Below are 8,788 nucleotides of genomic sequence, written 5' to 3'. Positions count from 1 at the left end.
TGTTGGCCAGCCTCAAGTCAGTCCTATAATCTTTGAAGTCATAGAGGAAATCTCGAAATTGTCAGGAAGATAGAAGAAATAAGATATTATTTTGTTGCTCTCTAAATCTGAGCCCGTTCACTTGGCTTCATCCAGTTTTATTTGAAGTTTAAAAACATCACGCGTTTCAATGTTGACCAGCCTCAACTCGTTTTATAATCTCTGAACTCATAGAGGAAAGCTCGACTATGTCAAGAAGAAAGCATATCAAGTTAATTGAGAAGGATAAGAAGAAGGCCACTTAAACTGTTAGGACTATTAGGTTAAAATGGAGGAAATTTTGAAGCTAAATATGATACTAAGATGAAAGATATTTTTTAAATAGTTGAGATGGGAAGAAAGGAGAGAAAGAAACTATGCCTTGATGATGAAAATGCCCAAAACATGTTTGCTTCTGCTTTGGATAATTTAAACAAGCTTTTAACAAGTTATTATATCCACCGTAAAGAGTCAAGTGACTCTGGTTTGAGATGGCTCCAAGAGTGGGTGTTTTAAAGTGAAGGATGGATATTTTATTCTGTTCAGAAATCAAAGACTAGAGAATAATTTTTGGAGAAAAGTTTGAAGGAAGGAATTCCAAAGATTCAAATTTTCACTTGGCTGGAAATATGTAAGAAAGTATTTACTTTTGGTAACCTCACCAAGATTGTTTTTTATGGACCCTCACTGTGTGTTTTGCAGGATGGGGGACAGAATGACTGATAATTTTTCTAGTTATCGAATACGATCCATCTGGTCATGGATTTTTTATAGGTTCAATCTGACTTGGGTTCTTCTTTCTTCAGTTGATAATCTGTTTACTCGATGGTGCTTTGACAATCTCAATCCAAGAATGGCTGAAGTGTGGGAGCTGAATCATTCTATTGTACTTTGGAACACGTATAGAGGTCACAATCTGTGAAATCAATAATGAAAGCTCAGAAGATGGAAAAGGAAAAGTTGCTGGATATGGATATTGGAGAAATTCAGAATGTGGAGCTTGATTCAGAATACCCCACATGACAATGATTCAGTGATAAAAGAAGATTGGGCATTTTTAGACGGATCCTACTCGATGAGGATTGGATAGAATTTAATTCTCAAGGGGGTTCTAAAGGTAATCCTAGAAGAGTAGTGTTGACGTGTATTTTGTACACCATCATACACAGAATAAAATACCAATAGGCATCTTATCCTCTCTTGAGAAAATAGTCTCTAACTGCTGAAGATTCGCGTAATGGATCAGTTAGGTAGACTCCAAGGTTCTTTTAGTAGGGTCTCTACATGTGGACAAGCTTTTTTAGTGGTATGATGTGATTTGCTGTTTCCTCCAAGGGGTCTTACGCATTCTAAAGCTCGAAGATTTTACTAAACTAAAAGGAACTTTTCAAAAAATAGCAAAAGATAGGGTTTAAAGAGGTCTAATCTAGCCTAACCCTATGAATGACTTAGTATGGACGAGATTTGGCAAGACTCAACCAACTTCAATTTTGCCATAAGATAACAACTCAATTGAAATTAGTGCGATCTTCTAAGGTAATATAATGGTATTCAATGCATCAAAGATCAAGGACACTACTACGAAGGTACATATCCAAGACACAATGATAATTGAAGATTAAGGACTCAAAGTGTTCTCCAGTCGACCACACAAGGCGTTCCTACAATCAGCAAGAAGCTAGTGGTTTGGATTACGAATCCTACCAAATATCAAATCTCACACTTAGTCTTTCAAATTAACAAACTACTTCGATTGAGCACGATTCAAGTGTATCAAACAACCATGAAGATAACTCAAGAAATTTGCAACAAAACACCATAACTTCAATATTTTATTGATTTCCAAATCATCATGTACAACAATTGCTTGAATTTCTCTCTTCAAGACTCAATCTTGCTACAAAATAAAATTGCTTACAACTCTAATCAACTATTGACTCTCTATTACACTATTAACCATTACCAAATGAAATGAAAAATGGGGGTATAAATAGCATCCCCAGTTACAATGAAAGGTCCAGATTGAAAATAAATCAACGGACAAGATCATGACACCTAAACCCTAATTAGGGTTTGTTACAAATGACCTCCTTTTTACTGAACAATATTAAATACATAGCCAAATATTAAATTTGGCACAAAAACTTAGGAGGTATCAACCAATGAGAAATAAGATGTCATGTCATCTGTAACAACCTTTCATCTAGAATCTTATTCCCTTTCCAATTCTCTTTCTTAGCATATGCAATGAATTTTGTCACGATTCCTTTGATTTCTGTGATTGGAATCTCTGGAAGATTCTTGATACTCTCTTCTAAGTGGATGATCTGATCGAATGCATCTAGAAGAGCTGCATCCCAAGTAGGTTCAAGTTCCTTCGTTCTATCAATCAGGAGCATGGTGGCGTACATCTGATCATACTGTTCATCTGTAACATCTGCGTCCTTGCGAAAGATGATCTTGATTCTATCCTCAAATTCTTGTATATCCACATCTGTCTCGACCTCGATCCTTCTGCCAAGAATGGTACGAAGTACCTCAAATACTCTGTCCTGGATCGGATTGATCACCTCCTCAACTTGACCACATCTAACACTGATGTCCTCGAAGAGAACACTCTTTATATGGAGTAAGGTTGACCACTGAAATAAACTGTGAGAATCACCTTCCAAGATCCTCTCCTGTGCTAAAATTCTTCTGGATGTATGTCTTATTACTTTCAAGACAGGGATGATAACGTCCTTGGTATGGGCAAATGCAGCTACTGTTACCATCAATCTGTGGATTATCTCAAGAACTTGGATAGCCTGATGAATAATCTTCGTCATCCTTGAAACAAACTCTATGGCGACTGTATGAGATCTATCCATCCAACTACATGTACGCTGGACCAGGTTCCTAAATCTTTCTGCTTCATTGATCGATTGAAGGGGCAATGCCTGCACTGGTGATCTAACTGGATCTTGACGTCCCAAAGGTTCATTGATGTGACTGAAATATGTCCTCCATGCACCTCTCTCTCTCTCAAGCTTTCTATTCTTTTCAACTTCTTCTCTAAGCTTGTCCTTCAATGCTTCAAATGTGTCGGTGGCATCATCTAAAGTCTGCTCTGCTGTGGATGGTCCTAACTCAAAAGTCTGTATATCATATTCCTCTGCTAGGATCTCACCCTCATATTTGTCTGCTGCCGGTGTAGCTATCTGCAGTTTTCTGGATCCAGTCTCATCTCGAATCATCTTGGACATCTTGGTAGCCTTCTTCCTTTCTGTTACTTCATGTGAGCGTCCAACAAGGCTCTCTAAATCAATTGCATTGTCCTCGTCCTCTACTACGATCACCTTAGTCAATCTTTCCTTCAACCAATCTGGGATATTCGATCTTGTTTCTTGAACTTGAATCTCTTTATGCACTATTTCTTCTTGTCTGGGAGGAGATGTCATTTCATTGTCCTCTTTGTCTTCATCCAACTCATAGTCTTGGAGAGATCCATCTGACGAAACATGCTGTGCCTGTCCTTCCTCCTGTCTGTCATTCTGTACCATAGACTCCATGGACTCTTCCACTTGAATTGTTCTATTCTCTGATCTAGAAGAAGTACCTGGTACTTGATCTTTGTTGGCACCCTGCTTTTTCTTGGAAGACTCCTCCTTTTCTGATCTTTCCTTTCTCTTCGAACCTCTCGGATGGAGATTGCCCTCACTGGCACATCGAAGGTTACCTTCACCTGAATTCCTAGGATTGGGATTGCCTTCACTCACACTGGCTCCGCCTTCGGCTGGTTTCTCTTCCAAAGTAAAAGACATAGCTATGCCTTGTTCTCTCAACTTCTGATGCTGAACGTCTACCCATCTGCGAGTACAAGACAAGACTGGTGCCATCAAAGCATCTAAATCCACGACCTCAGGCTCATTCCAATCCAACCTTATTGTTTTGCTTTCTCTATCATAGGAAGACTAGATATGTCTGCCATTGTCCTGAGCTTGGTCGGCCACTCTGTAAATCCTGCATTTCCTGATGAAATCCAAAGGCAATCTAGAATGTATCTTTCGCTTCACTTCAAGATCATCCAGGAGGTTCATCATAAAATCTTCAATCTGGTGCTCATGTCTAAATCTTCTACCGACCGTCTCCTCTAAATGTCCATGTGGATCAAAGCTATTTCTCCAAGCAAAAGATGAAAAAGAATACAAGGCTAACTCCTTCTCTGCGTCATCCATGGCTAAGACATTAGGACATACCTCAACTGAATTACCCAAAATAATAGGTACTTGAACTCCATTCTGATGTCTGTGTCTGAATGCCTTCACATATGCTGCCAACTGCCTTGTTACCTCAAGTAACACAATTCTGTCTGTCGGATATCTCGGCAACATGTATGGAGGTAAAGGACATCCATGCACTCTAATGTAAGTGAATTTGGGAAACTGAATGAACCAAGCACCATATCTCTTGATGAATTCCTGGGCATCCTGAGATAATCTGTTGTGAATCCCACCTTGCAACGTCCTTGTGATGTTCATCGTGAAAGTATCATTAACTAACTTGTAGTTTTTTCCCTGGCGGATGATGCAAGTAGGTATAGGATTCACAAGCTCTGACCTCGCCGGGTCCTCTTCCAATCACTCCTCTGTGAGGTAATCCTGCGTACTCAACACTCCTGATCAAAGCATAGATGACGTATGAACTCATGTGGAAGGACTTAGTAGCCCTGAGTCTCCTCAACTGTACGTCTAAGCAATGGCTAATTATCCTAGCCCAATGTATCGTACCCTTTCCTTGAACAATCACCTGGATGAAGTAAAACATCCACTTCTCAAAATAGAAGGCATGAGGTGCTCCTGTAACTCTGTTGAGCATAGTAATCAAATCTCTGTACTCCTCCTGGAAATCAATCCGGTGCGGTGTGTTCGGTACCTTGCTTAGACGGGGACGACTCTTGAGTAGCCAGTTCTTGTTGATTATGCTTAGGCAAGCATTTGGATCATCATCGTACATTGATCTGGCTCCTTCAATGCTCTTATATATCATGTCCCTGTGCTCTGGAAGATGGAAAGCTTCACTTATAGCTTCCTCTGAAAGGTACGCCAAAGTGTTTCCCTCATTGGACACAATTGTCCTGGACTGTGGATTGTAGTGACGGGCACACTCGATCATCAACTCGTGGCACTGAATAGCTGGAGGAAAACCGGCCGCCTTAACGATGCCACTCTCTATTATTCTCCGGGCGACAGGTGATGGCTTGCCAATGTAAGGGACCTCTCGAAACTTCTTCGTGCTAAAGTTCCCCAAGTTGGTATCTCCAATGTTGCTCCACTTCGACACTATCTTGGTCTCCACTTCTTCGGTCTTCTGATCTTCTTTCATGAGAGCTGAGCGACTGGTGGATGCTCCCGCCTTCGGGGTCGCCATACCTACACAACATTTCATTATAAGGACTAGATTTTGCAATAAATAAAAGAGAGAGAATATTTTTCTAGGAAACATCATGATAAGTCTCTAGAGTTATCATTTCCTAAAAAAAAGCAACGATTGAGCCAAGAAAATCAAAATTCAAAACTTCAAAATTTAAAATATGACGATGAACGAATAAAGCAATAAAATCAAATCGCCATACCTCAATAGAGAGCTAACTCTAGAATGCAAAAAGGAAAAGATCGCCTAGGCAAAATTGAGGTAAAAATGATCTTCAATGTTATCTCCTCAAAAGATCGACTTCGCCACCTTTGGATCAAACGCGATCTTCAATTGCACCTTTGACAATTCGCTCAAATGGATCTTCAAGTTCGCCCAAACAAATCTTCCAAGTTTCGCCCCTTTGACGTGGTCTTCAATCCTTGGCAAATTCGCTCCAATGAAGTCTTCAAATATCGCACCACCCTTTGATAGACTAGCGCCACCTTTGGTTTGAATTCGCACCATACATGAAATACTTCGCACTATCTTCGCTTCTCCTTAATTCGCATGAAGGATAAAAATAATGATATGACAATAATAGTTCTCACCCTCCATATATAGCGCTTGCATTGCATTCATTCCTTAGGCCGACTTGAGGATATGAAATGATTTTTTTAATGATTTTAAATGATTTAAATAAAACAAAAAGGCCGACCTCCCTTAAATGAGCGCTCCATGCGATTTTTATTAATTAATCAATTAATTATTAAATGCCTTACGTTTTTTAAATTTGCAAATTTCGATTTTAATAAAGGCAAAATAATTAATAAAGGATCAACGCCATATTAAATGCTAGTTTAAATTAGATTTTCAATTTTATCGAACTTAGCATTTTAAGGAAATTCGAATTGTCTATTTGGCGCCAATATTATGAAAATGAAAGGGACGTACCTCATCGCCCTGGTCCCTTGGAGAGGGACAGGAGCGATCCATGATTTTGTCTTGATTTTTGCACTTTTTACGTCCAACTCCTTCATCTCCACGTTCAATATTGATCATTGATGAGTCCTTCGAATTTGATTGCCTTGTGTGCGTTCATAGGTGCCTTTTGGATGTTTATCGCCCTGGTCCCTTGGAGAGGGACAGGAGCGATCTTCATATTTTCACGTTCAATATGCATCTTTGATCTTCGATCTTTCATTGCAGAGCGAATAACATCTTTGCTCGTTCCTTTCATGCTCGTTCTATTTGCTTGTATGAAGTGTTTGGACGTTTAGAGGGATCATCGCCCTTGTCCCTTGGAGAGGGACAGGAGCGATCCATTTCTTTCTCCATAATCTTGGCAATTTCTAACTTCAATCTTCGTTGTGATGTCCTCCAAACGCCGTCCTTCACCTTATTCATCCTTGCCTTGCCTCGTTTTGAAGGAACATGAGTGCCTTTGATGAGATCGCCTTGGTCCTTGTCCAAAGGACAGGAGCGATGTGAGCTTTTAGCTTGACTAGCAACGTTTGGACGTTCAAAACTTCGGCATGTGGTCTTCAAAGAACGCCTCGAACCTTGCATAACCTTGTGAAGTCTTAACTTAGTTTGAACTTGAAGCAAAATAAAGAGTCCAAAGCAAATCGCCCTGGTCCCTTGGAGAGGGACAGGAGCGATATGGTCTCCATGTTCAAAATGATGATCATTTTACGTTCAAAATCTCTATATACCATCTTCAAAAGGCACCATGGACCCTCTAAGACCCTGCAAAATCTTGTTCTTACGTAAAACTTGCATGAAGTGGCCAATATATCCAACATCGCTCTGGTCCCTTCCTGAGGGACAGGAGCGATCTAGGTCTTAGAGTGCAAATCTCTTCATTGTGATGACCTTTAAGTGCTTGTGCTCGATGAAGATGTCTTAAGATGTTCTTGCCACCCTTCGTCTTGACTTAGATCGATTTCAAACTTGAGTGAAAAGCAATATAATCATTGTATCGCCCTGGTCCCTTGGAGAGGGACAGGAGCGATCCATCTGTTGTGGCCTTCATTCCATTTTGTCATGTTCCAAATTTATATTCAACGGATTCGTCATGCTCTACTCCATTCATCCATGCCTTGATATCGTCTGCAACTTAGCAAAAAAATCAATTATAACAAAAATCGCTCTGGTACCTTCCTGAGGGACAGGAGCGAACTAGGCTTTTTGGGACCCCTGTGGACGTTTTAAAATATTGAATTTATATTCAATGAGTTCATCTCACGCTCTTCCTTGCCTTTGGACGTAAACTTGTCTTGATTTTTGTCTGGATTTTGCTCAATGAAGGACATCGCTCTGGTCCCTGGGAGAGGGACAGGAGCGATAAGGTACTTCGCCCTGGTCCCTTGGAGAGGGACAGGAGCGAACTTTGCATTCTGGACCATTCCCCTTTATTTTTGCATCTCAAATTATATTCATTTGGTAAAGCATCTCCCTTTGGACGTCTTCAAATCATCAAATCGTCGAAATCTCGCAAGGACAAGGCAAAATTTGATCTGTAGCTCCGGTCCTTCACTGAGGGACAGGAGCGATTTTCCTCCTGGAGGCGTTTCGGTGCTCATGAAAATCTTCAATTTATATTCAATGGAAAGATCTCGCCGTTCTCCATCACTTACAATTCGAAATTTGTCTGGACTCTGCAGGAATAATGAGATATTTGAAAACGAGCTCCCGTCCTTCACTGAGGGACAGGAGCGATTTTGCTCCTACAGGGCAAAATAACATGATTTTTCACAATTTAACACTTCACAAGGCAAAAACAAACCATTTCCAATGCCCAGGATCAAAAATCAAAAAAAGTCAAAATTTAGTCAAAAATATTCAATCAGACAAAGATTCACATTTCCCTCAACACTTAGACAAATTTAAGCTCTGCATCAACATTCCAATTGAACATTAGACCATTCTGGCGAATTTATTGCATTCAAAATTTGCATCCTAGGAAAGGAAGCTCAAAAGCTCTCAAAAACGACTGGATTTTGGCCTGAAAAGACAAAAATAAAAACCCTAAGGCTTGACCCTAAATCCAGACGACTAACTGACTAACAAAATCCTAAAAACGAAAGCGAAAACGAGGGAAAAACGAGCAAAAAAGAGGGGGTCCCCATTTGCGATGGGGCGATGTGTGAAATGGTCACAACAAGTAGGAAGGGTGGAATCTTCTGTACTAATTCGAGGGATATTATTTGTGCCTTTGGAAAGGATTATTGTCAACAATCCTCCTGCAATTTCTGAGAAGCAAACACATCTAATTGGATGACTGATAGCTAGTAAGATGAGTTTCAGGAAGATGATTTGTGAGGGGACTAGAAAATAATTATTGAAGCCATGAAAAATGGGGTTACATAAGGGTGGA

General features: G+C 40.1%; 1 protein-coding gene across 2 annotated transcripts in view; it reads left to right on the top strand.

The window, feature by feature from the left end:
* The window catches only part of LOC131060572 (F-box/kelch-repeat protein At1g51550-like), a 63,496-nt gene that overhangs the window by 1,511 nt on the left and 53,197 nt on the right, over positions 1 to 8,788 (top strand). The gene's annotated exons all lie outside the window — the stretch shown is intronic.

The sequence above is a fragment of the Cryptomeria japonica genome, chromosome 5 (genome assembly GCF_030272615.1).
Source record: "Cryptomeria japonica chromosome 5, Sugi_1.0, whole genome shotgun sequence".
Classification (NCBI taxonomy): domain Eukaryota; kingdom Viridiplantae; phylum Streptophyta; class Pinopsida; order Cupressales; family Cupressaceae; genus Cryptomeria; species Cryptomeria japonica.
Note: the sequence above shows the minus strand (reverse complement) of the source record. Positions and strands in the feature narration are given on the sequence as shown.